Source organism: Phocoena phocoena, chromosome 10 (assembly GCF_963924675.1).
Source record: "Phocoena phocoena chromosome 10, mPhoPho1.1, whole genome shotgun sequence".
In the NCBI taxonomy this organism is placed as follows: domain Eukaryota; kingdom Metazoa; phylum Chordata; class Mammalia; order Artiodactyla; family Phocoenidae; genus Phocoena; species Phocoena phocoena.
Genome location: NC_089228.1, coordinates 84,360,888 through 84,385,269, shown reverse-complemented (window position 1 = coordinate 84,385,269; position 24,382 = coordinate 84,360,888). Strand labels below are relative to the sequence as shown.

General features: G+C 41.1%; 12 non-coding genes and 1 pseudogene across 12 annotated transcripts; 4 read left to right on the top strand and 9 right to left on the bottom strand.

Moving 5' to 3' along the window:
* Nucleotides 1-37: 37 nt before the first annotated feature.
* TRNAR-UCG (transfer RNA arginine (anticodon UCG)) lies at nt 38-110 on the top strand. Its single transcript has one exon. It is a non-coding gene; the product is annotated as a tRNA-Arg (tRNA).
* Nucleotides 111-2,896: 2,786 nt separating this feature from the next.
* Nucleotides 2,897-2,978, bottom strand: TRNAS-GCU (transfer RNA serine (anticodon GCU)). The gene has a single exon. It is a non-coding gene; the product is annotated as a tRNA-Ser (tRNA).
* Nucleotides 2,979-5,750: 2,772 nt separating this feature from the next.
* Nucleotides 5,751-5,822, bottom strand: TRNAQ-UUG (transfer RNA glutamine (anticodon UUG)). Its single transcript has one exon. It is a non-coding gene; the product is annotated as a tRNA-Gln (tRNA).
* Nucleotides 5,823-6,318: 496 nt separating this feature from the next.
* On the bottom strand, nt 6,319-6,390 carry TRNAQ-UUG (transfer RNA glutamine (anticodon UUG)). Its single transcript has one exon. It is a non-coding gene; the product is annotated as a tRNA-Gln (tRNA).
* A 1,083-nt stretch (nt 6,391-7,473) lies between these two features.
* Nucleotides 7,474-7,555, bottom strand: TRNAS-UGA (transfer RNA serine (anticodon UGA)). Its single transcript has one exon. It is a non-coding gene; the product is annotated as a tRNA-Ser (tRNA).
* Nucleotides 7,556-7,990: 435 nt separating this feature from the next.
* Nucleotides 7,991-8,062, bottom strand: TRNAM-CAU (transfer RNA methionine (anticodon CAU)). Its single transcript has one exon. It is a non-coding gene; the product is annotated as a tRNA-Met (tRNA).
* Nucleotides 8,063-8,473: 411 nt separating this feature from the next.
* Nucleotides 8,474-8,544, bottom strand: TRNAG-GCC (transfer RNA glycine (anticodon GCC)). Its single transcript has one exon. It is a non-coding gene; the product is annotated as a tRNA-Gly (tRNA).
* Nucleotides 8,545-10,557: 2,013 nt separating this feature from the next.
* Nucleotides 10,558-11,574, bottom strand: LOC136129680 (histone PARylation factor 1 pseudogene; annotated as a pseudogene).
* Nucleotides 11,575-13,938: 2,364 nt separating this feature from the next.
* On the bottom strand, nt 13,939-14,010 carry TRNAW-CCA (transfer RNA tryptophan (anticodon CCA)). Its single transcript has one exon. It is a non-coding gene; the product is annotated as a tRNA-Trp (tRNA).
* A 1,962-nt stretch (nt 14,011-15,972) lies between these two features.
* On the top strand, nt 15,973-16,045 carry TRNAR-UCG (transfer RNA arginine (anticodon UCG)). The gene has a single exon. It is a non-coding gene; the product is annotated as a tRNA-Arg (tRNA).
* A 4,099-nt stretch (nt 16,046-20,144) lies between these two features.
* TRNAS-AGA (transfer RNA serine (anticodon AGA)) lies at nt 20,145-20,226 on the top strand. Its single transcript has one exon. It is a non-coding gene; the product is annotated as a tRNA-Ser (tRNA).
* A 315-nt stretch (nt 20,227-20,541) lies between these two features.
* TRNAR-ACG (transfer RNA arginine (anticodon ACG)) lies at nt 20,542-20,614 on the top strand. The gene has a single exon. It is a non-coding gene; the product is annotated as a tRNA-Arg (tRNA).
* A 2,589-nt stretch (nt 20,615-23,203) lies between these two features.
* TRNAW-CCA (transfer RNA tryptophan (anticodon CCA)) lies at nt 23,204-23,275 on the bottom strand. Its single transcript has one exon. It is a non-coding gene; the product is annotated as a tRNA-Trp (tRNA).
* Between the last annotated feature and the right edge of the window lie 1,107 nt (nt 23,276-24,382).

Sequence of the window (24,382 nt, the reverse complement as noted above, 5' to 3'; positions counted from 1 at the left end):
TACTTCCTAAGTGTCACAGCAAGACGATATGCTCGCCGACCACGTGGCCTAACGGATAAGGCGTCTGACTTCGGATCAGAAGATTGAGGGTTCGAATCCCTTCGTGGTTAGTGTTACCTTTTATGCCCTTTTCTAGTAATCGATAGCCACATCTCATGGGTAGGTGGTAGGAAATCACGTGTTTTTCGAACCCTTTTCTTCCTCCCCTATTTTAAACAGGTTATTCTCAAAAGCCTGGGGAGAACCAGTGTAAAGAGTGGCTGGAAGTCAAAACCGAAATAAGGCCTTCCAATAATTTGGGGCTCTCAAGCTCTCCCCATATTTGGATTTGAGCTCCTGAGTTTCATTTTCACAGGCTCGGCTTGTCCTTGATAAGGGAATTCCGATCTGTAAACGAAGCTCTCTCGAACTGAGCCCCCAGTGGGTAGCACGGCGGGGAAGCCTGCTGCTTCTCCTTCCCCATGGCTTCGCCCAAGGCCACAACCTCTTCACAGTTCTCTTCTCGTTTGAGTTCCGGGTGCTGGAATCTGTCACTGGTTTCCACTCTTCCCCTATCTTTTCCATCTTAACTTTCTTGTTTTCCTTTGGTTTTGCTGCCGTCAAAAGGATGAGAACAGCTTACATTCAAACCTAAATTACAGAACAGAATACTAAGGTCATTGAAATAGCCGGACTGTTTGCGGAGTGTGTATACAAACAGGAAGGCAGAGAACATAGCTGGGCAAAATATACAAAAACATTTTTCTGGGCTTAAATAACTGAATTGATTAATAATTTAGGATGAAGAAAATCTCATTTCCAATTGATGACTTCCTGGTGAAACATATGGTGTTTTCAGATTCAAACGTTGGTTCAAATCACACGGAGGCTTAACTCTTTTCTACTTAACTTATTCCTCTTTGCTTCTCTCTTTGGTAGTTAAGGAAAAAACATACCCTTTGGGTTTAAAAGCGGTGAGGGGCAGAGGCAAAATTGCTCCAGATTTACCTCCCTATTTTGGAAACAAGAGATTAGCACATTTAAAATTATCCTTTAATGTGTATTAAAAGGAGTGACAAATACCCTAAGGTATATTCTGCCTGGACAAAGTTTCAATCCCTACCATGTCACCATCATGCGCACACACACATACACATACACACATATACAATATGCCTGTGTTTATTTTATAACTATCTGTTGAATGTTTACAGTGTGCAAAGTTGGAAGGACAAGGATATAAAAGGGTGGTACCCCTACAACCTTATTCTCAAACAAGGTAACATGAGGTTGAAGGGACAAGAGGGATAAGACTGTTCAGGCATCCAATATCTCTGATTCTTTTTTGGAGAAAATTCAAAAATATAAAGAGCATATCACCCAATTCCTCAAGACCCCACTTTGGCCTCCAATCTGGATCAGCATTTCCTGAGTTTTTATTTTCAAGATAAAATGAGTTAAAATTTGTGAACTATCTTTGAATCACAGGTACTACATAAGCCATATATTGTTAGGTAAAATTCAAAAACAGATTTTACTTCAAAATTTGTGCTTCATAGGTCTCAGTCCTCAGGAGCCTTTGGATCTCTGCTGATCTATGACAAGTGTACTTCAGAAGGATTTTCCAGGTATGAAAAGTCACAATCCCAGTCACTGGATTTGAACATGTTAGAAAGATCTTATCACCTTAACCACTTGATCTTAAAGAACTTGGTTCCCATGAACCTTAATAAGGAAACGCTGGTTATATGATTTTTTTTTAAACAATTAATCTGTCTGGTCTCTACCTCAGTTTTCTCATCTGTAAAATAGAGACAGGTGATGGGGGGCTGGGAATTTTCAGAGAGGTCATCTTTACGGTCCCTTCAAATTTTGTTATTCTACACCGTGCACTCAGCCGTTTGCTATAGTTTACAAGGTGAAAAGAGGGAACTGGTGAGATTTTATGGTATTATGTGCTAAAATTAAGATATAAGTGGCAGAAGATGATCAAAGAAGGAAGAAACTAATAGAGACTGGAACACCTGGAAAAGATCTTTGATTAAATTCATTCATGTAAAATACAGAGGAGAGTGATGCTTTCATCTGAGGATTCACAGAAAAGGTACATTTGATGTGGGTCTTGCAAGAGGATTTTGCAGCAAGGGAGCAGAGAGTCTCCAGGCAGAAGGAACTACTTGAGCAAAAGCAGAGCATGTGAACAGCTTCTGCTCCTGAAGACAGGGACCAGTGGTCAGATAAAACTAGAGTTTGATGAAGAGTTTGGGAGGATAGGGAGTGATAAGGGGTAAAGAGGGAGCGTCTTGGATCTGAATTTAAGAGGCAAAAAAAAAAAAAATCAACAAAAACTGCCGAGACAGGGAACCAAAACTGGGGAGCGGGTGGGAGCAGGGAGTAAAGAGAAGCGAATGGCCAGTGGTTCTCAGCCCAAGAAACCCATCAGAATCACCTGTGGCCCCTGCAGCCACGCCTGGATGTCACCCTCGGAGATACTGATTCAACTGTGCCGAGGGGTGGAGGAAAGGTGGACATCTTGAGAAAACTCCCTATAGTTGCTTGTAATTTGCTACCAGTGTTAGGAACGCAGGCAGGAAGATGGGCTGGGTGGGGAGGGGGTCAACAAGCGTAACGGAAATCAGAGGGCCAGAAATCAGTTTTTGACAGCGGTGGAGAAGCTGGGGAAAACGTGAGCACACCTATGTCTGACCGGAGGCAGCAGAGTTTGATTCTTGACTGTCATCCACGTGACGTGACTCAAATCCTAATCTCTCTGTAAAAGGGGCTAAAAGTAACATTATTGAAAGTTACTTGTCACCTCAATGCGTCTCTCACAGACTATCTACCGACACGTTGTGGCGAAATACCTTCTTTCCAAGGTACTAAAACCACACACCCACAGTACAGCGGGGAAACCGAACGACGAGGATGGGATTCGAACCCACGCGTGCAGAGCACAATGGATTAGCAGTCCATCGCCTTAACCACTCGGCCACCTCGTCATCTGCGCGAAACGTTTTGCTTAAAAATTGTATTTCTTTATTCAGCAACGTTCTATTTGCCAAATTATATTATTATTTAGCTTTTTTTTATTATTATTAATGAAGATAATGTCTTTTCTCCCTATAAATGGCCCTCTTGCTTTGATAAAGGAAGAAAAAATAAAGAAGGGACTGAGGTTCAGCCACTGAGGAAAATAGCATGAAGGATCCTCAAAAAATTAAAAATAGATCTACTGTATGATCCAGCAATCCCAGTTCTAGGTATTTATCCAAAAGAAATGAAAACAGGATACTAAAAAGATACCTGCACTCCCATGTTTATTGCAGCATTTTTCACAATAGCCAAGATATGGAAAGAAATTGTCTGTCAACAGATGAATAGATAAAGAAAATGGTTGTATATATATACAAAGGAATATTATTCAGCCATGAGAATGAAGGAAACCCCTGCCATTCACAACAACATGGACCTTGAGGGCATTATGCTAGAAGAGGTAAGTCATACAGAGAAAGACAAATACTATATGATGTCACTTATATGTGGAATCTAAAAATATGTTGCCTTACATGGTAAAAGTGATTTTGCAGATATGATTAAATTGAGAATTTCGAGATGGAAGATTATCCGGGATTATCTAAGTGAACCTAAAGGAGGATCATATTCATTAGTAGGAAACGTGACTGCAGAGGCGATACAAGGAAGAGGCCACTAGGTGAAAAAAAGCGAGGAAACATTCTTCCCTGAAGTCTCCAGAGGGAACACAGCCATGCTGACAACTTGATTGTAATCTTTTGAACTTCAGAACTGTAAGAGAGTAAATCTGTGTTGTTTTAAGTCACTAAATTTGTGGTAATTTGCTACAGCAGCAATAGGAAGCTAAGACAGAGGTTCTAAGGCCCTGACATGACTGGGGCTTAATAGGTGGAAGGAAGCTTGCAGGGCTTTTTCTGGAACAATTTTTAGAAACCAGAGGCATTCATAGGGGCTCTTGTTTTGCTGTCACAGAGCACTGAAGGATACATGTTCAAACTGTGGAGAGAGTGAACAGAAAGAATTTAGAGTCCCACTGACAGCTGGGACTGCTGTATTCAGAGACCAGAGGGTTAGCCATCACACCATGGGACCTTGGTATAACAAACCTTCAAGGTTAAGACTTGTATACTAATGCATCTGGCCTGTTGATCTTTAAAATGTTTCAGCATAGATTCAATCTAAGGAATATTAAGAGAGAGCCTCCTCTAAGGGCACAGTGGAGGCTCTCAGATGACTATGATAGCTAGGGTCTCACTCTGTGGTTTGGATATTTTCAGGTCTGTGTTCAGAATTCTGCAGCCTACAGAGCATTTGCCTGAGTTCCAGAGGAGAAAAAAGTCACAGGTGGGGCCTGTGACATATGAACTCTTAATCACCCAAGCACATAATTGACTTATAGGGATCTGGTTGACTTTAGGCCGGCACCAGGCAAAGCAAAAAGCATCAAGAGGAGAGATTTTAGGGGGGAGGTGAGGGTGATGGGGAGAGGGAAATTTTCAGTAGCCAGAGGAAAGAGCAAGGAGTTGGACGTTGATGGGAGAGAAGAAATGCAAGTTTAAGGGAGCGTCTATACATCAGAGTGTACTTCTGGTTAGGGAAAATGTGAGGGCAAGGTCACCAAAACTGAGACAAGTCCACTGAGATTTGAAGTCCAGGCGCTAACCATTACATCATGAGGCCCTTGAAGTTAGGTCTCTACCAAAAGACTGATGTGTACTCCTAACAGGTCAGTTTATCTTCAAAATAAAGTAGGCAACACATAAGCTTGTGGAGTTTGAACAGAGCCTCTCATGGGTACAACTCTAAGATGTACTCAACGAGGGTACTGCTGTGTAGTAGGAACTTTCTCAGGACAGTGTTAGTGTTTGGAAGCCGATGGAGCACTTTAAGTAGGGTCCAGGAAAGGAAGGACCTGAGTTAGAGGGACTGTAAAACATGAACACCTAATCATTGGAACCAGGATTCTAATTTAGCAGAATCTGAGGAACTCTGGGCAAAAGGCAAAAAGGGCCATCAGGTGTAAGGGGAAGTAGGGCTAGAATTCCGGAGGAAGGTAATCAGAGACAATCTTCTCTTGGCCAGTGGTTCTATGTTGCTTTGGTTGTTGACTTGGAAGTAACTAGCAGCGCCTACAGCTAGATATGTACATCTGGCTAACGATTTAGGAGAACCATAGGGGGAAAATTGCTAAGATGTTGCTGAGGTCCCAAAGACATTTGGACTCAAACTGCTGGATTCAGAGCCCAGAGTGCTAACCGTGGGGTCCTTACATGAGGAACTTTCTACTTGCTACTGCAATTTATATATATATATATTATATATATATACAAATTGTATATATTACATATAAATTATATATAAATTATATATTGTTATATATATTATATGTTATGTATTATTGTATGTAACATACATATTATATATAAATTATATATATAATTTATATAGGTACATAGTCTTACATTAGGCTGATACGTTTTGAGGAGGCTTCAGAGAAGAGAAGATTTGCGAGAGGGGCCTCTGAGACATGAAGTGTTAAGACCCTGAGCATGCAAATTACTTAGGATCTGACTGTCTTCGGGAACCCAGGCAAGAGTAGTTGTCGAGAGAGTGAATGGTGTTCCAAGGGGCTCCTCGGGAGAAGGAAGCCTGAGTGGGAAGGTTATGCCCAGAAACCAGTGTACATTATCGACCTGAGGGAAACACGGAGGAAATAGGCTGGCGGCCAAAACAAAAGTAGGTCCCACCGAGATTTGAACTCGGATCGCTGGATTCAAAGTCCAGAGTGCTAACCATTACACCATGGGGCCACCACTTGCTCAGGCATTTATGAATATTTATTGAAGAGTCTGTCATTCTATTCAGGGTTTTATGGACTATTGTTTTCATTTAAAAAATATTCATAGAGAATCTGCTGTATGCCAATCAGCAGAAGCTCCAAGTGAAACGCGACGACCAGGGTTCAGGGTTCACAGGCACTACGAACTTCTCAGGACCCAGTTCGTGTTAGAAACTGATGGAACTTGAACCCAGGACTGCGATCAGGAGTGGAAAACGTGAATAGTCACCCAGGGGGTAATCTAAATGACGAGGATCGGAGGAGATTCTGTGGCCTAGAGAAGGAGGAGGAGCAAGAGAGGACAGATGTGGAATCCCAGAGGCAAGGGTAAGGAAAGCTGTTTTGCTGGACAGTGTCTCCTTGCTGACGGGGATGGGGTATCTTGCGCAAGTGCTTAGGTGTCTCTAGCCTCCTCGAGGTACCACGGTGATTTAAGAGACGAGGAGGGAAGACACTAAAAGGCTACCAGGTCCCACCGAGATTTGAACTCGGATCGCTGGATTCAAAGTCCAGAGTGCTAACCATTACACCATGGGGCCTCTGCCATCTTGTCGTTCAACGCTTTTAGGAACGTGTCTGCTCTGCGTCGTATGCGCTTCATTGCAAAGATTTGTCTTAGATGAGCGAAAACCTCACCTTCAGTGCTCCGCAATGCGAAAAGCCTAGCAGAGCTCACTCTGCTTGGAATTTTTTCTCAGGGCCGCCGGAGGGTTTGAGTACCGGCGTTCCTTGCAAAATCAAAACTGTGCCTTTACTGAATTTCTAACCTGGGCCATGAACGTTTGTCTACATATGGTGTCAACACTTAAAAATCCCTTAGGATATGTGTGAATATAGAAAACGCAAGAAGAAAAAACAAGTTCAAGATAAGATAGGAAATTACTGGTAATTTCGGGAATAAGAAAAACCTTTTTCCTTTTTGAGTATTTTTACATCCTTCTTTTTGCTTATCCGCATTTCCTAATGAATCGACTGCAATTTTAATACAAGATGAATTTTTGTTATATTTACTCTTATTTATGTTGCATATACTGTATGTTTATGTATTAGAGTTTTAGCGAGCAAAACAGTTTTGTTGTTGTTGTTTGTTTGTTGTTTTGAAATTAAGCCCAAATCAGAAAACAGTTTTGAAAATTCTTTAACTGGTACTTCCTCCCTACAATCTGGCCTCCTAAGTGGAATGATAAGAGGGCTCCAGAAGAAGGAAATATTGGAAATTTCTGTTTGAGATACTGATTCCCAAACATCAAAATACTCACGAGTGGAATAGTGATGCACTGGATATACCCAAATTCTTGGAATAACATCGAAAAAATAGAGGCAGGCGAGGTTCGGAAGTCAGACCTGAGCTGAATTTCAGATAGGGAGATAGCAATTCAAAATGAACTAAAGCCTGAGCATTTTTTCAGCATATTTATGATGGTCTCAGAAATCCCTAGCGTTTACCAAAGTAATTTTCAAAGATTTTCTCTACATACAGTTATACTAAAGGTCTAGAACTACCTGCTTCCAGTTTTATGGAGAAAGATAATAATAATCAGTAAAACAGTATATTCCGTGTTGTTTCACCGTTTCTGTAGCTGGTACAGCAGGTATTTCGACCTGGAGGGAAAACGAAACTCCGTAGCCGGCAGGATTCGAACCTGCGCGGGGAGACCCCAATGGATTTCAAGTCCATCGCCTTAACCACTCGGCCACGACTACACAACTGGCCAAATTGTCTAGATACATTCCCATGAGGAATAATATCTTTCCTCTTACAAAAGTTCTTTAATTTCGACAACAGTTGTGGAATGCCTGTCATAATGGTAAAAAGCTCAGCAGATTGAGATGTTGGTTACAGACGTAATTACAAATTGTAACACTTGTCTGACATAGAAGATACCAAAGACTTTACCAAGGTCACATTCCAATCCCTAAGAGGTGTAGTGGTCTCCAAATCTGAGAGATCAAGTTACCAGACATAATGAATAAGATTTATCTCTGTCAAAAACGGGAAATATGTATTTTTAACAAACCACTTTGGGAATTCTTACACATCCCGAACTGTCCCACAAGCTCGATCTGATGGTCTCTTGTAACCTTCATTCAATCCCTTTCTTTCTAAAATCAAGTTTCAATCAAGAAAATCCCCGATGCTAGCAGAGGATGGTTTCGATCCATCGACCTCTGGGTTATGGGCCCAGCACGCTCCCGCTGCGCCACTCTGCTAACATGCAAGCACGTGTTTTTCAATTCATATTTCAACGGGATAAATTTTGGCACATTCTTGGCTCTAAGAGATTGTGAATATCTTCCTATGGCTGTAAGAGTAGGAATACTATATCTATGTCCACACGTGGCTACACTCCACCTCCAAATATTACTGACTTAGAATTCACCTTCGAAAGACTTCTATCAATTGAGGTAGGAGTTTCCTTGAGCTCGGACAAGATGACTTTCCAGGTTATTGGAAAACCAAATGCACGCCAACGGGTACAATTTATAAAGGTGAAATTGTACAAGGAGGATTAACTTTTGCTTCTCTCAGCCACACTCGGATACCAGAAGCGTAATTATCTTAAAATGTTTGTTGTTTTTCAGTGAAAATATTTTACTCCGCAGCCGGGGGAAAAGGAGAGTTGCATTGGCCGGGAATCGAACCCGGGCCTCCCGCGTGGCAGGCGAGAATTCTACCACTGAACCACCAATGCCCTACCTGGTCATGGGTTTTTACTTGTCATCATATAGTTATAATTATATTGTCCCTGAATTGTTAGTAAAAGAGTGAAGATGTATGTTCTTTTCCCTAGGATTTTCTTAAATCCAGTTAAATAAAAGACGATATCTAAATCTTCTAGGAAAACCTGTGAACTAGAAGGAAGCTGAAACTGCTGATATGTGACTCTTGGAGGCTTTTGAAAATGAAAAACACCTATAAATACCCGACATATAAAAATATCTTTCTCCATCCCTCCCTCAATTTATATCTTTAATGAAAACACTTTCTGAAAATCTCTCCTTTAGGATGCAAGCAAGTTCGGTTAATTACTAGGCCAAAGTGCTCAATTCAAGTTTGAAACACCAAGTTACTTCATTTTGGAAAAAAGACCTTCTATTGTCCTTCTGTTAATGGAGACACAAGTTTGGCATGGAGGGTATTGTCAACGGAAGCAGGATAACAAAGAAAATAATAAAGGAAAAATATAATTCTCCCAATTCCTTCTCCTTACTTGCCTCTGGAGAGGATGACCACCAGTTGCCAAGGTCGCTGTGGCCCTTTGGAACAAAAAGCCAAAAGGGGCCTGGAAATAAATAAGAGTTATCATCTCTGTTTTTCAGGACTTTTCAGTTCGTTTGGAGAAAAAACCAACAAGAGAAAACCACTGACGATCAATGAAAATAATCTACTGAAATGAGTCTTGAGTTTGGGCTTTAGGAAAGTAATGGACTCTGATAGCCTGGATTATAAAGCATGTGAAAGCCAGGAGGTTTTTCACTCTAGTTTCTATCTCTTCACCTCTTCTTCAGAATAAAGAAGTTGTAGTATTTATTTGGCAGCTGTGATTAGGATGCTTTGAAGGGAAAGAATTGCAGAAAGACTTTTAGCAAATTAAGAGGTTATTAATGTTGCTCTTAAAGGAAGAATTTGGGCCATAAATTAGGTTTCAACAAATCCTGGCAACAGAATAACACATAACTGAACAGTATGAGAGATATAAATAAACTTGGTCAAGTTACCTAATTTGTTTGTTTACTCATACGTAAATGGAGCCTAGCAGTAGTTGATTTACATTCCTCTAAGGACTGTAAAGGTATTGTAAATTAAAATGATGCCTATGAAAGCCTTGAAAAATAGTATAAAACCACCAGATAAATATTAGCTACTGATTTTTTATTTCATGGAACTTTTTAATGAACCACTGAAAGTCAGAAGTTGTATCTTCTATTATAAACAGAAATCTTCAGTATAACGATCATAGATGGTGCTCACGTTAGTCGTACTGAGTTGGTTGCATAGTGTAGGCTCTTCTAAAACAAATATCTAAAGTATGTTCTTTGTGTGTGATATAAAAATAATCTTTGCAATGTTCACCCTATTTCCTCAGATTTTATTTACCATTTCTCAAATGCTACCGCCTCAAAATGTCACCAAAAACCTCACCGAAAGAACAAAGCTAAGTTTATTGGACAAGAGAGAACACTATCTCAGAAGTCTTAATAGTGTCTCAGAAGGGAGAGGAAAAAGTTTAGCTATTTAGTGAGATTTTCAAAATCTGGATTTTTTTGGTGAGTCAAAGTAGTAAGGGGTCCTTTGCTATGGATAAGGATCATGATATATTTTAGGATTGGTAGACACAGTTAGGAGATGATTTTGAGGTAGAATGTTGTATTTATTATCTATTGCTGTATAACACATTGCCCTAAAACTTAGTGGCTTAAGACAACAAAAATCTACTATCTCATATTTTCTGTGGGTCTTAAATTCAGGAGTGGCTTACCCAAGTAGGGTGTCTCTTACGAGGTTGCAAACAAGATGTTGACAGAAGTTGCAGACATCTGCTTACTTGGGGCTAGAGAATTTTCTCCTCCTTCTCCTTCTCCTTCTTCTCCTTCTTCTCCTTCTTCTTCTTCTTCTTCTTCCTCTTCCTCTTCCTCTTCCTCTTCCTCTTCTTCAATGTGTCCATCAGTTTACTCCTCTGTATTCCTTAAAAACAAAATAAAAATCACAAGTTTAATACCAATGCTTTAAGTTGGTCTATATTTTCTTTACTTCTATTTGCCAGATGATCTTCAATGATTTCTGGGAAGAGATTCCTCTTCAACAGATTACATACAGGAGGGAAAAGCTGGCCAGCAACTTTATGAAAATAGTGTGAACTCTAGCAAAAGAGGTCCATTTCCAACTCAAGCCCCATGCCATAATCGCATTCATCATTAGCAAAATGCACAGAAGTCATCACTTCCTGAATGGGGGCAAAAACTTTTACTCTCTCTTCATCACTTTTTGCCTCGACAGTTGTCTTGCAAATTCTCTTGAGGTTGGCATCTGTTTCAGGGAGCTCTCTGTACCCAACATCATTTTTATTTACTGGGTCAATCAAGCCAGCACCAGGAATGGTCTTTGTCACAACGTTCTTATCTCCCTGGTTTCTTATCTCTCTGGCTGCTTCTGTGAGCTTTTCATCTGTGTTTTTCAAGACACTAGTTTTCTTTTTATCTGTTACTTCTTTAAGCCTTTTCACCAAAAATAATTGACTGCAACAAACACTTTATCTTCATTTTGAACAATTATATAATTTTTCTTTGCTTCATTTGTGCCCACATATATAGGAGGTTAACCAGGAGAATTCTTGAATTACCTCATGTGGGACTGAGTTTTATTATCTCCAATAAATGGTGCGGTACTCAGGAGTATTATAGTACTATTCCCACTTAAGGTTAAAATTCAGCCTTGCTGATTTTTTCTTCATTTTATGCTTTTTCGCAAGGACATCATAAGGACCCAGTAATTGAATACAAGGCTTGCAGACAGTGAATCAGCTGGTTTTTCAGGACCAAGTTCTTCATAGAACTTCCAGAAGTGATGGCAATCGTGAAGCAGAGAAAGCTTATAATGCTTTTCTAGTTCTTTTTAAAGATCACCAGAGATACAAGCTTCATTTACTCATCTTCACACCAACTGCTTTTTCACACTGTTGCCCCTCCCCAACCTGCCTTTGCTTCCCGCTGCTGCCAACCATTCTGGAGAATTCTCTTCTAAACTCAGTCACTTGGCTATTGAATTGAAACTTCAGTTCTTCACCACATGGGCCTCTTCGTGGGGGTATCTTCCTGACAGGGCAGCTGGCTTCCATCAGATCAAGTGGTCCAAGACAGAAACTTGAAGAAGCTGCAACCTCTTAGCACTTAGTATGACAATGCCAACCTCCACGTAATTCTCTTCACTCAAAGCAAGTCACCAAGTCCAGTCCGCACACAAGGGAGGAAAATTAGTCTCCATGTCTTGAAAGAGTGAACATGTTTTGAAACCAAAGCAAGGGCTGAAAGAGTACTGCAGGTAGTCTGGTAAACTGTCATCTGATGCCTTCTATTAAGAAGTTGATGGATCTTTCAAGAGATTCCTGGAATAAACAATAGAGTTCTTGGAATAAACAAAGTTAGGTGCAGTTTTTATCTTTCTGAGCAAGAGTCCCCTTCTACTGGGTGTTAAAACCTACTTCCTAGTATTCTGAATTTTTTAATGAAGGCTTGGTTTGACATTTTATGGAAATGATATGTTGGCTTCTACGTCGAAACAGATGAGAATATAACATGCCCTTATCAAATAAATATTGGAGTCAATAAATATAGTTATAATATATAAGTGTGTCAGATACTCTAACTAGATGATATGCTGGGGATGGAGGTGGAGAATGAGACTCAAATGCTTGGCTCAAGATAAATCTAGTGAAAAGAGAAGAGTATATAGAAAATCTAAAATTGGGAAATCCATGTGTGAGATAGAGTAAAAATGTCATTTATGAAAATCAGTCATCCAGACCTGATTACTACCTTGTGACTACCTGTTATAAGATTTGGACCTCAGATTTACTGGTAGAGCAAACTCAGTGAAATTATCACCTGAAGGGAATTAGGCCCTAAAAACTGATTCTCACTAGTAAGACTCACAGGATCCTGATGTTACAAATCAGAATACAATTCATTAATATAGAGGAGAGTTTATAACTTTTCAAGACTGGAATACTCATAGCCACACTTCAGATCACCTTGATCCTGGCCCTGAGGCTCTCTAGAGGCCAACTTAGTAGTAAGAAGGAGGCCTTATGACATACCATTGACAAGGACTGCCTCTTTGACCAAACTTTACTCAGGCTCCTCTGAGCCCTCCTCTCTGCTAGGCCTTAACCTTGGCCTACTGAGTCCAATTTTAGCAAGAATCCTGCTAAGCCAGTTTATTGAGAATCCCTCTACCCCTTGATAACTAATCAAGCTCCTGTTTGTAATTTTCCATCCTCTGACCCCCCTCACCCTGCCCACTTGCTATAAATCCCCAGCTGTCCTTGCTATTATTCAGAGTTGAGTTCAGTTGTGTACTGGAGTCTCTTACTATCCTAGCTTGAAAAAAAATCTGTCAGATCCTTTTTAACAAGTGTTCAGTGCAATTTCTCTTTAACACTATCAGAGGAAAAGAAAGTGAGGTCCTGCCCTGGGATGGAGCAACACCATTTGAGGAACTGAAAGAAGACCTCTGTGACAGGGTTAATCAGAACGGTTGCTTATTATTTTGTTTTAAGCTGGGGAATGTCAGGATAAGATTTGCATTTTTTTAAAAAAGCGTAATAAGGACACTGATCTAACTGAGAAAGAGGAGGTCTGGGAAGAGGACTAAAGAGGTTCATGTCAATACCCGGGCAAGACGTATGATGGAAGGAAGGAGGCCATGTGGTAACGAAGAGAAGAGGATACATGGGATATAACACTTTAGGAGGTAAAACTCCCAACTCCCTGCTCGGATTGGGAAAAGGAGGGGCGAGGTGGGGGGAGGAGGAGAGAGGAGGAGAGAGGGGGAGGGAGGGGGAGGAGGAGAAGAAGAAGAAGAAGTGTCCAGGATGGTTCCGGGTTCCAGGCTCAGCGGGGTAGTGGCGGGCAATGAATCTGAGAAAAACGCACGACATGTTGTAGGCAGATAGGCAAAGGAACAGTCAGGAGGCAAAAGAGCGCCGAGGGTGAGCCTGGGAAAACGCCAACATTTTAGGGCCTTAGTGGTCCTCAGCAGTTAAAGACGCGGAAAGAAACGATCCTAGAAGATAGGGAAACCAGAAGACTATGCATTCTCTGGTGCCAAAAAGGAGAGTGTTTAAATTAAATCTCTCAGTTAAAGAAAGTTGCCCGTTAGGGGAACTCGTCCTCGTTCTAGAATTCCAATGGCAAGTTAAGGGCAAACGTATGCCACTGAAACTCTGTCAGAGCAGCTACTCTGTCTTCTTTATCTCATCTTGGGCTTGGAAGCCCTAACTGGTCTCAAGGCCGACTACACATGCCCAAGAGGAAAGAAGCCGCACGCTCTTCATTTCTCCCCCTACCCAAAAGACAAGCCAAGATCCTGACCCCGACGTGATTTGAACACGCAACCTTCTGATCTGGAGTCAGATGCGCTACCGTTGCGCCACGAGGTCACAGAGAAAGGGGGCCTTTCTTCTAAATTAGAATTTAAATAATGCTTTCTCCTCGCCCCCAAGTTCTAAAGGTTTATTCCTTTTTATTGGTAGATTTGATCATTTTTCTCGCCACTATTCATAGCTTCGCTAATGCTTGGTGGAAAACGATAAGGGATTAACCAGATTAAATATTAATCCAAAAAGCCCAAGTGCTCCCTCCATGTAGAGGAAACTCTGTGGTTTCTCGCGTTCGATCTTTCCACTTGGAATTTTCCTGTTTTGAGAAAAACTGTGTACGTACTGAGTTTAGATCCGCAATGAAACAGGAGTAAGAATTGCCACGATGTTTGAACTACCACTTTTCCTGTAAATTCACTAGACTTCTCTTCTGAAAAAGACTACCAGCCTTGCCCTGCCCTGCGGTGTCAGGCCTCGCCCCCCACTCCCCTGCCCCTCGTTTCTCAGCGCTCGCCTGACCTCATTCTCAACCTGGTGAAAAACTGCTTTATCCTCAAAGCCTAGTGTAGATGGCATGTCTTCCCGAAACCCTCACTTCTCAGTGGGATTTCGTGGGCCTTCGGGTCTCTACAGTGTACACGTGCCATTCACTTCACAGCAACTCGAAGCAAATTGCTAATATTTACTGAGTTCTTGCCATTTTCTACCAGCCCTATGCTCGTAGAGCTTCCTCCAGCCAGTGACTCTTAAAACGTGCATCAGTTGGGAACTTGTTAGCAATACAAGTCCTCGGCCAAACCCTACAGGCCAAAGGCCTACAGAATCAGAAACTCTGGAGGGAGACCCCAGCACTCTATGTTTTAACAAGTCCTCCCTGATTGTGATACAGGGAAAAGTTTGAGAATACTGCCCCAGCCTAGCCACCCGAAACTTTGCTCACTCAAAAAAAAAAAAAAAAATAGATTAACTTTCAGTCTTCTTCCAGGATGGTGGAGGGGCAATGTGGTGTTAGCTTGCTGCCATAGCAAAGGACCCCAGATTGAGTGGCTTAAGCAACAAGTTTATTTTCTCACAGTTCTGGAGGCTAGAAGTCCGAGAACAACCCTGTCAACAGGTTTGTAGATGGCGGTCTTCTCCCTGCATCTTCATGTGGTCTTTCCTCTGTGTGTCTGTTCTTTTTTTGATAAGGACACCAGTCATTGTATCAGGGTGCACCCATATGACCTCATTTTACTTTAATTACCTTTTTAAAAGCCCTATCTCCAAACAAAGTCACACTCTGAGGTACTGGGAGTTAGAACTTCGACATATTTGGGGTGGGGGGAGACACGAGGACACAATTCAGCTCCTAACAGGCAGCTCCCAGGTGAAGCTACTGCTGACAATTCCTGAGCCTGGCATGGAGCGTGAGGATGGAGGTTCTGTGGTGTAAATCTCATAGCCTCTTCGCTTTTCCTACACGACCTCTTTAGGATTCAGCTTTCTCGGGCCTGACAAGTCAGCTATCACACTTCAATCGGCTCTCCAGATTACATAATTTTGTTGCTATTATCTCCTCTCCCGAACTTTTGGTTCAATTTGAATTTATGTTTTAGAGTTGTTTTGAGTGGGATTTCTGGAGTGCACAGAAGTGAATTCTTGCCTTTCATCCACAATCTTTACCTGAAAGCACCGCAAAGCAGCGGTGGTTCCCTGAGTATATAAAGCAATCCGGCTCTATCTTTTCCTCTCCTTCAGCTCTCAGCTCAAGCGTTCCTTCCCTGCTGTGGCCTTTCTCCCTGATTTCCATCAAAAGGTAAAGCACTCTATTATATGTTATTATTAGTTATAACTTCTTGGTAGTTACGTCGGTTGTAACTTTGCAGTACTTTTGACCATTAGGTTCAATTTGTTTCCCCAGCTAGACTGTAAGATTTTTGAGGCGTTGGAAATGCTTTCGTTTGCAATAGTAATTTCAGTGTTACAATTATAGTTGAGATTATTTTCTTTGAACAAATTACCCAAGCACCCTTACTACTGCAGGACCACGTGGCCTAATGGATAAGGCATCTGACTTCGGATCAGAAAATTAAGGGTTCGAATCCCTTCGTGGTTGCTGTGGGGTTAACCTATTGCTACTTAGAAACTACCTGAGGACATGCATGGTGGTCATTCTTAATAAAACAATTTTCTCAGTTTTTCTTAGTTAAAGCCGGTAATCAGAAATCTCCTGCATGGTGATAATTCTTAATAAAACAATTTTCTTAGTTATACCTGAGGACATGCATGGTGATCATTCTTAATAACACAATTTTCTTAAAGTCGGTAATCAGAAATCTTGATAGCTTTATACTCCATGTACCTCCGCTCCACACCCTTTCCTTTGTTTTTGTTTCTTTTTACCCGTCCAGTGTCTGCTTATCTCTGTCTCCACAGTATCCACCAAACAGCCGGTTCTCGGTTCTCCCGGTCTGCTCTCAGCAAAATTTGGTCTGCGGACCAGTGGCAACATCCGGGAGCTTCTTAGAAATGCAAGGCTTCCCAGCCAGTCCCAGTTCCGTCTCAGTACTACACTTGAACTACAAAATTAGAATTTGGGGAGTGGGGCTCAGGAATCTGTGTTTTAACCAACTACCCAAAACTGAGTCCTATACACACTCGAGTGTGAAAACCATTCTGGACCTTATAGCTGCATAACGTCTCTCAGGTTCTTCCAGCCCACTCGACGATGGTGCAAATACCTCAGACACAGCCTTTCATGATTTAGCGCCAACTACCTGCGTTCTTTTTTTTCCTTTTTTTTTTTTTTTTTTGCAGGTGCAGTTTGCTTCCTCGGAGATGGGGTTGATTTAGTTATCTTTACAACGAGATTTCTCCATTGGACACTTAGTCCATCAGCTTACTTTATTTTTTGAATGTACATATTTTTTGTTGTTGAGGTATAGTTGATTTACAATATTATATTCGTTTCAGGTGTACAACGTAGTGATTAAAAATTTTTATAATATTAAAATATAAAATATTGACTCTATTACCTGTGCTGTACAACATATCTTTGTAGCTTATTTGTTTTATACATAGAAGTTTGTACTACCTGCGTTCTAAGACTGTTACAACAGGGGAAATGTGAAGCTGCCATAGAACCCCGAGGGAAGTCCGGGCTGCAGGAAAAGGCAAGAAAAACGTCAACAGATTTGCCAAACTGCCTTCTAACAAATGCAGGAAAATGGTAGAAAATTCACCATCTGTAATCCTTAGAGAAATAATAGACCCAGGAAAAGAGCATTAATGATCTTAAAACCCTTAGGAATAGGTTATTGGGAAACAGTATGTGTGTGGTCAAGTATCACCCCAAGATTATTTGCTAGTTGCAAAGAGAAAAAGAAGGAGCCCTGGGGGCACTACTTTATCTTCACCATCAGTGGGGTGTCCTGACAAGTGCCTCCTGATGTGAAGTACTTTATAAAGTGCACAGTGTCAAGCCCACAATTTTTAACCTGAATCTAATGTAAGCCATCAAAGGGTTCTAACCAATCATTTAGACTTAACTTCCAGTTTAGAGGAATAAACTAAAAGTTGCCATGAGGAATCAGTGAGACAAATTCAGAATGTGGGACATTCTAGAAGAGGCTTGGACTTTTTAAAAATCAATGTCAAAACAATAACAACATCAACAGAAAGCTGGAAGCCTGTTCTAAACTAAAGGGAACTAAGGGAACATTACAACCCAAAACAGTGAATGAATTTTGGTGGGATCCGGGTAAGAGAAACTGGCTCCAAAAGACATATTAAAGAAATTTAAATAAGGACAGGATATTAGATGTTTTTATAAAGAATTGCTAGATTTTTTTATTTATGATAATGGTATTGTGGTTATATGAGACATGTTTAGATGATACATGTTTATGTGTATAGGGCATGAGGTCTTCAAATGAATTTTGTATGATTCAACAGAAAAAGGCAGATAAGACTAAGAGGGCAAAATGTTAACAATTGTTGAATCTGGGTGGTGGCTATACACATAATTCCCTATTCTTTCAATTTTTTTAAATGTTTGAAAATGTTTATAATAAAAGTTTAATTTTTTAAAAAAAAGCTTGACAGAAGCTGTCCTGTTTAAAGAAAAGCTCTGACGGAAGAGCACAGGGCTCCTAGGAGACAAAAGAGAGGGTCAGCAGCAAGAAACCAGCACCCTGTGAGGAAGGGCAGATCCTTTATGCTTCAGGAGTCCAGGCTCCCTTGACAGAGTGGCCAGAAAGAGAGCTGAGAAGTTTAGATAGATGCCCGTGATGAGGGCCTCCTATGCCATCTGTGATCTTCCCCGCCGGCTACAGAGTAGTTTTAAAGACTTTAAAGGAGGGAAGGGACCCAATCTGATTTGCGTTCTCAGATGAACACAGCAGTTAGTGTTGACATAGCCCTACCTATGTAATCTGCCCTAAACTACGTCTCTCGTGTTATCTCTCGTTGCTGCCCCTCTCTGTACGCCTCTAAAAAGCAACGTTCCAGCCAGACAGCACTTTCTTCCATTTCTCCCCTATTCTATGAGGTTTAAGTCTAGACCACCACTCCCCTCTCCAATCTGGCTCACTCCCACACATCCTTCAGATCTGAGTTTAAATATGATTCATTCCACATATATTTACTGAGTGTCCATTTGCCCATTCAGAAGTAATAAAGGTATAACTGGAATATTTCTTCGTGAAACTTGGAGTCTAATGAGTGACTCTCTCCAGGCAGCCACCTAAGATATTCATGACTGGGATCTACACTCTTCCTGTGGGCTACTACGGCACAGTGGACCTCTCACTTGTCATACTCAATGGTAAGTGTTTACTTCTGTAATTGTTTATTCTAGAAATCCCTCAGAAGAGTGGCCACACTTTTCTTGCTCTCCACTGAGTGAGAAGCACCTAGCCAAGTGTCTGGCATGCAATTGTGCCCAGAATAAAAATTCTGAAACAATGAAGAAATGAATGAATCTGTTCAGGGACAAGGGAGCGGAGGCCAAAAGACTTCCAAGAAGTCGTTGCAGTAACTCCTATGAGAAACTGTTAGAAGCCTATCTAAGAAAGTGGGTCTGATGGTTGGGAGGAAGAACCAGATCTGAGAAAAAATTAGGAGGTTGAACCAAAGACCTGGTAACCTGTGGGCTGTGGAGAGAAAATCAGAGAGAGGACGGATAAGGGGACTTCTGAGTCTTTGGGTTTGGTACCTGGGTGCTCCTGTCAAAACTTTGGGTTGTTGGAGGAGTTTCAAGTTTTGGGGGAAAGGATAGAGCATTCGTTTGGGGATGTATTGCTTTTGAGATGCCCATTGACATGCAAAAAGAAATAACTAGGACAATTGTGTCCAATTCTGGAGCCCAGAAGAGAGGTCTGGACTGGAGATAATTTTCAATCCATCAGCACATAAGCTGTGGTTTATCAATCACGCCCTGTCCTTCTTCTGTTCATGGAATGAAGCTGTTGATGAAAAATAAAATCTTCTACTTGCACATTAATACAATCACATGCATACACGTACAGATAAGATTGTGATAATGGTTGTGTAGTTTCAGAAAAGTGGAGATCCTGGGGTTATGTTCTTGCTTTGGAGGTGGTCTTTGCAAATATTTTTAAACATTATCCATAGAGTATCAGATAAAGTTGTTTTTCCTCTTGTGAGAAAAGGCCCCATGCAATGAAGTGGATCTGATTCTCAGAAATATTTTCTAATTTCCTATTTTATTCAAAAATATTCTATCTACTGCTTTAAAATATTTTTAGCTTTACAGAGAGACAGAAGATGGGGTTCCCTGTAGAACATTTTGATAGATCCTCATTCTTGAATTTTAAAATGAGGGTTACAATAGCTGCTGACATTTGTTGAGCCCTTACTATATTCCAGGCACTAGACTAAATGTCTGAGGACATACGGCACCTGTAAGGAACAGCTTTGTCAGATTATTTATTGAGGATAAATCTCCTACTCCAGCAAAAATAGGGATTTTTGAAGTATTGCAATATATGGTGATTTGCTTTCTAGGAAAGACCAAAGAGCATTCTCAGTCTTACCACATGCTGGAATTGAAGGTGGTTGAATCCTCTTCGGTTCCATCAACTATTAATAGAACTTAGCCTCCTCTGTTTTGCCCTTTTTAATTACTAAATACTGAAGTAGCTTAGAATAAATGATATATAGTAACATGAAGAAGATTAAACACAATCGTGTGTGTAGTCGTGGCCGAGTGGTTAAGGCGATGGACTAGAAATCCATTGGGGTCTCCCCGCGCAGGTTCGAATCCTGCCGACTACGCTTTGTCTTCTTTACAACGTTCAAGGTCTGATGTATCTTACCTGCCTGGTAGGATGGACCTTCAAGTTACTTTTTAAAATATTAAACATTCTCTCAGACCTTTTACAAGCTACATCAAAACAGAGTTCTCATAGACCACGAAGGAATCCTACTGCATGAGTGAGAAAGAATAACCAGTAAGACTTTCTTTTAGTTCAATTCTGAGGTTTTGAGGTTCACAAGATGAAAGGAGAGATTTCACACATTCATATTTAGAGCAACAGTAATGCCGCTACTTCCTTTTTCTAAAAGTGTAAGGTACGAGCTGCTGCAGGCGGGCCAGTGGCGCAATGGATAACGCGTCTGACTACGGATCAGAAGATTCCAGGTTCGACTCCTGGCTGGCTCGTCACTTTTGTGACTCTTAGAAGTTCCACAAATTCCCATCTTTCCCAGGCCTCTGCGTTAATTTTTTTTAACTTAAAAATGTATTTATTTTATAATATCACGTTATACAAAATGACAAAAATGTTAATAAACAGACTTCAGCTATAGTTCGCTACTCTTCTTTTACATACACGCATTTTCTTTAAATCACATCCCTAAACTGTTTTTGAAGCTGATGAATCCTTACATTAGATATGTGAGGGAAATTAAAAGAGGAGACCTTTCAAATGCATCATTCTTCTGAGAGTTAAGATTGGAAGTCTCACAAAGAGAAGATTTCTAGATAGCAATTTTTTCTTCTCTCTTTTTTTAAGATTTAGTTTTTTAGAGCAGTTACTGGTTCACAGCAAAATTGAGAGGAAAGCACACACACCTTCACACATGCATATCCTCCCCCATTATCAACAGAGCAGGTACATTTGCTACAATCGATGAATCTACTGTGGACCAAAGTCCACAGCTTTCATTATTGTTTGCCCTCAATGTTGTACATTCTATGGGTCTGAACAAATGTAGAATGACGTGTACCCAGCGTTACAGTATCACGCAGAGGATTTTCACTGCCTGAAAAATCCTCTGTGCTTTGCCTATTCATCCTTCTTCCCCTCACCAACCCCTAGCAACCAATGATCATTTTACTGTTTCTGTAGTTTTGCCTTTTCCAGAATGTCATATATTGGAATGATACAGTATGTAGCCTTTCAGATAGGCTTGTTTCACTTAGTAATATGCATTTAAGTTTCCTCCATGTTTCTTATGGCTTGGTAGCTCATTTCTTTTTAATGCTGAATAATATTCCATTGTCTGCACGTACCACAGTTTATCTATCCATTCACCTACTGAAAGGCATCTTGGTTGCTTCCAACTTTTTGCAATTATGAACAAAGCTGTTATAAACATCTGTGTGCAGGTTTTTGTGTGGACGTAAGTTTCAACTCCTTTGGGCAATCTAACAAGGAGGGCAATTGCTGGATGGTATGAACTGCCAAACCATCTTCCACAGTGGCTCTAACATTTTGCATTCCCACCAGCAAAGAATGAGAGTTCCTGTTGTTCCTCCTCCTCACCAGCATTTGGTGTTCAGTGTCCTGGATTTTGGCTCTTCTGATAGATGTGTAGTGGTATCTCGTTGTTTTAATTTGCATTCTTCTCAAGATATATGCTTTTCATATGCTTAAAAGATGGGCCAAAGATCTCAACAGACACCTCACCAAAGAGGATATACGGAAGGCAAATTTTCTTAATAAATTCTCTTCTCCCAAAGGTCTCTTCAGGAGGAAAAGTAACCGCCTTTAGCAGAGGATGGTTTCGATCCATCGACTTCTGTGTTATGGGCCCAGCACGCCCCCGCTGCGCCACTCTGCAGTAAGAGAGAACAGATGCGCGCGCGCGCGCGCGCGCACACACACACACACACACACACACACACACACGCCCTCACATAGTATTCAGCTTTTTTCAGACTTTTTTTTTTTTTCTCCAGCCTGCAGGATTAAATGTGTTCTCGCTCTGTCTCTCTCTCTGTTTCTGTCTCTCTTTCTCTTCCCCCATACCAGGAATCTGTCTTGTGTAATGTGATGGCCAAGGCCCTGAACTAACTACTAAGAATAGGGCTAATAAGAAATGGATAAAGATTACTTTGGATACTCTTCCCCATGCACAAAGGCATGCTTAGATGCAATGTCTGTTACTAGGTGCTATGTGAATGTGTACATTACATCTATAACAAAATATCTGCTGATATTCCATATGTCATGTTTTAAAGTCATTCTAAGTTATACAAAATAATAGGCTCTGATGAAATAATTGTGCTTTCCCTTTCTTCCTTGCTGTCATGTGACCGTTCATAATCTGTTGGAGAGTTCTCGAGTCCCAGGTAAGAAAAAATGCACATTCCTGTACATTTTTTTTTAACATAGAGTTTTAGGGGGTTCAGGGAACTTCTAGCCCAGAGGATTAACTTTCTCTGATGTAATGGTTCATTTCCTCTAGTCTCAATTTGGCAAAACAAAACAAACCAAACAAAAAACTACGTTCAGGTTTTCTGCATCCGGAAATGAACTGACTCTTTCCATGGTTTGCAGGAGTAGGGGAATCGCAGAGAGCCACGAATCTGCTTGCTATGTAAGCTCTCTAGCAAGGAAAAGCTGACCCAGGTGTGAAGCAGGTGAGCTGAGGTCACCCCCTCGAATCTGACTAGTTGTCTGAGAAGATCTGCTAAGCTTCTGACGGTTGGAGAGAGACGTGGGTCAGGAGATGGGTCGGGGAGCACAGAAGTGAGCGTGGAGAGAAGGCTGGGAGTTAGTGAAGAGTGAAATTCAGAACGTTTGCAATGAAAGAAAAATGTCTTTTGCAACAAAAGAATAAAAATGTCTTTATGGGCCCAGAGAAAAACCCCCAAAGCACGTAACAGTAGTGTACACCTACCTATTTATTTAGTTTCTAAAGGTGTCTTAAGGGTATCCAAGTTTGGAGAAAGCAGGGAAGGAATTTTTGTCGTTCTCTACGTTTCACTTCATAGACCAGTACACCCCACAGACACTAAAACAGTTGACCCCGACGTGATTTGAACACGCAACCTTCTGATCTGGAGTCAGACGCGCTACCGTTGCGCCACGAGGTCCTGCGGGAGCCCCCCATCTCCTTTACCTGTCAACCTGATCTATGAAATTAATCATCTGTACTAAGTAAGTGAAGTTTAATTGTGCCGCATCCCATCTGCGCGACAGCGGCGTCTCCTTACACCCGCTCTTGTCCTTAGTTGAAATGATCGATTTCATACTGCGAGAGTTCTTTCTAATCCGATCACTGGATCTGAAACTGCCCCTAAGAAGAGCAGGAAATCTTTTTTGCCGGAGGAAGCAAGTGATCCCGTCACCATGGTTTGACTGGTTAAAGCACCTGTCTGGGAAACTGCAGGCGGGTTTCGAATCTCAATGAGATTTTTTCCCGAGATGTAAATAAGGGAGAGGTCGCTTTGAACTCCTAGAAAAAGATATTCTGAAAAATGAATCCTGAGCTCTGAACCCATTTTTCAAGATTAAGAACTGGAAATTTTAATTTTCAGAGAGAGGTGCGTCTGTTTTACAGTAGTGGATCATTTTTCAGAATATCCTGTCCAGGAGTCTCAAAATTGTGTACCTCTGATTCTCCTTATCTCTTTTCCTTGCTTTTCCTAGGCTAGATGCTGCATACTATATATCAGCGTCTAGTATACCATATATTTGACTTATATATTTATTGATTACCTATTGAAAATAACTAAACTAAAAGCTAAGGCACAGCCTCTTTGGGGGCCCGTCTGAGAGGTCAGCTTGCCCTCCACGTAACATATCCTCTTTGGCTACCACACCCACCTCACCATAGCATGGCTACCACTCCCTGCTAAGAACAAACACCAGGAAGTTGACCCAGAGGGATGGCGGCCTCTCTAAGAAATCAGACTCTCAGACTTGATATATGTCCCTCATTTTGGTTGTGGATCCCCTGTGACACAGAACACTTGGTAAATTATTGCAGAAGAGGCTGCTAGAGTAGTTATCAAAGTCTGTTTCCTTTTCTTCTTGGAAATACAATTGTCTTGGTCTGTTTGGGGTGCTATCACAAAATATCATAGACTAGGTGGCTTAAACAAAAAAAAAAACCCATTTATTTCTCATAGTTCTCCATAGTTCTGGATGCTTAAACAAACAAAAAAAAACAGTTATTTCTCATAGTTCTGGAGGCTGGA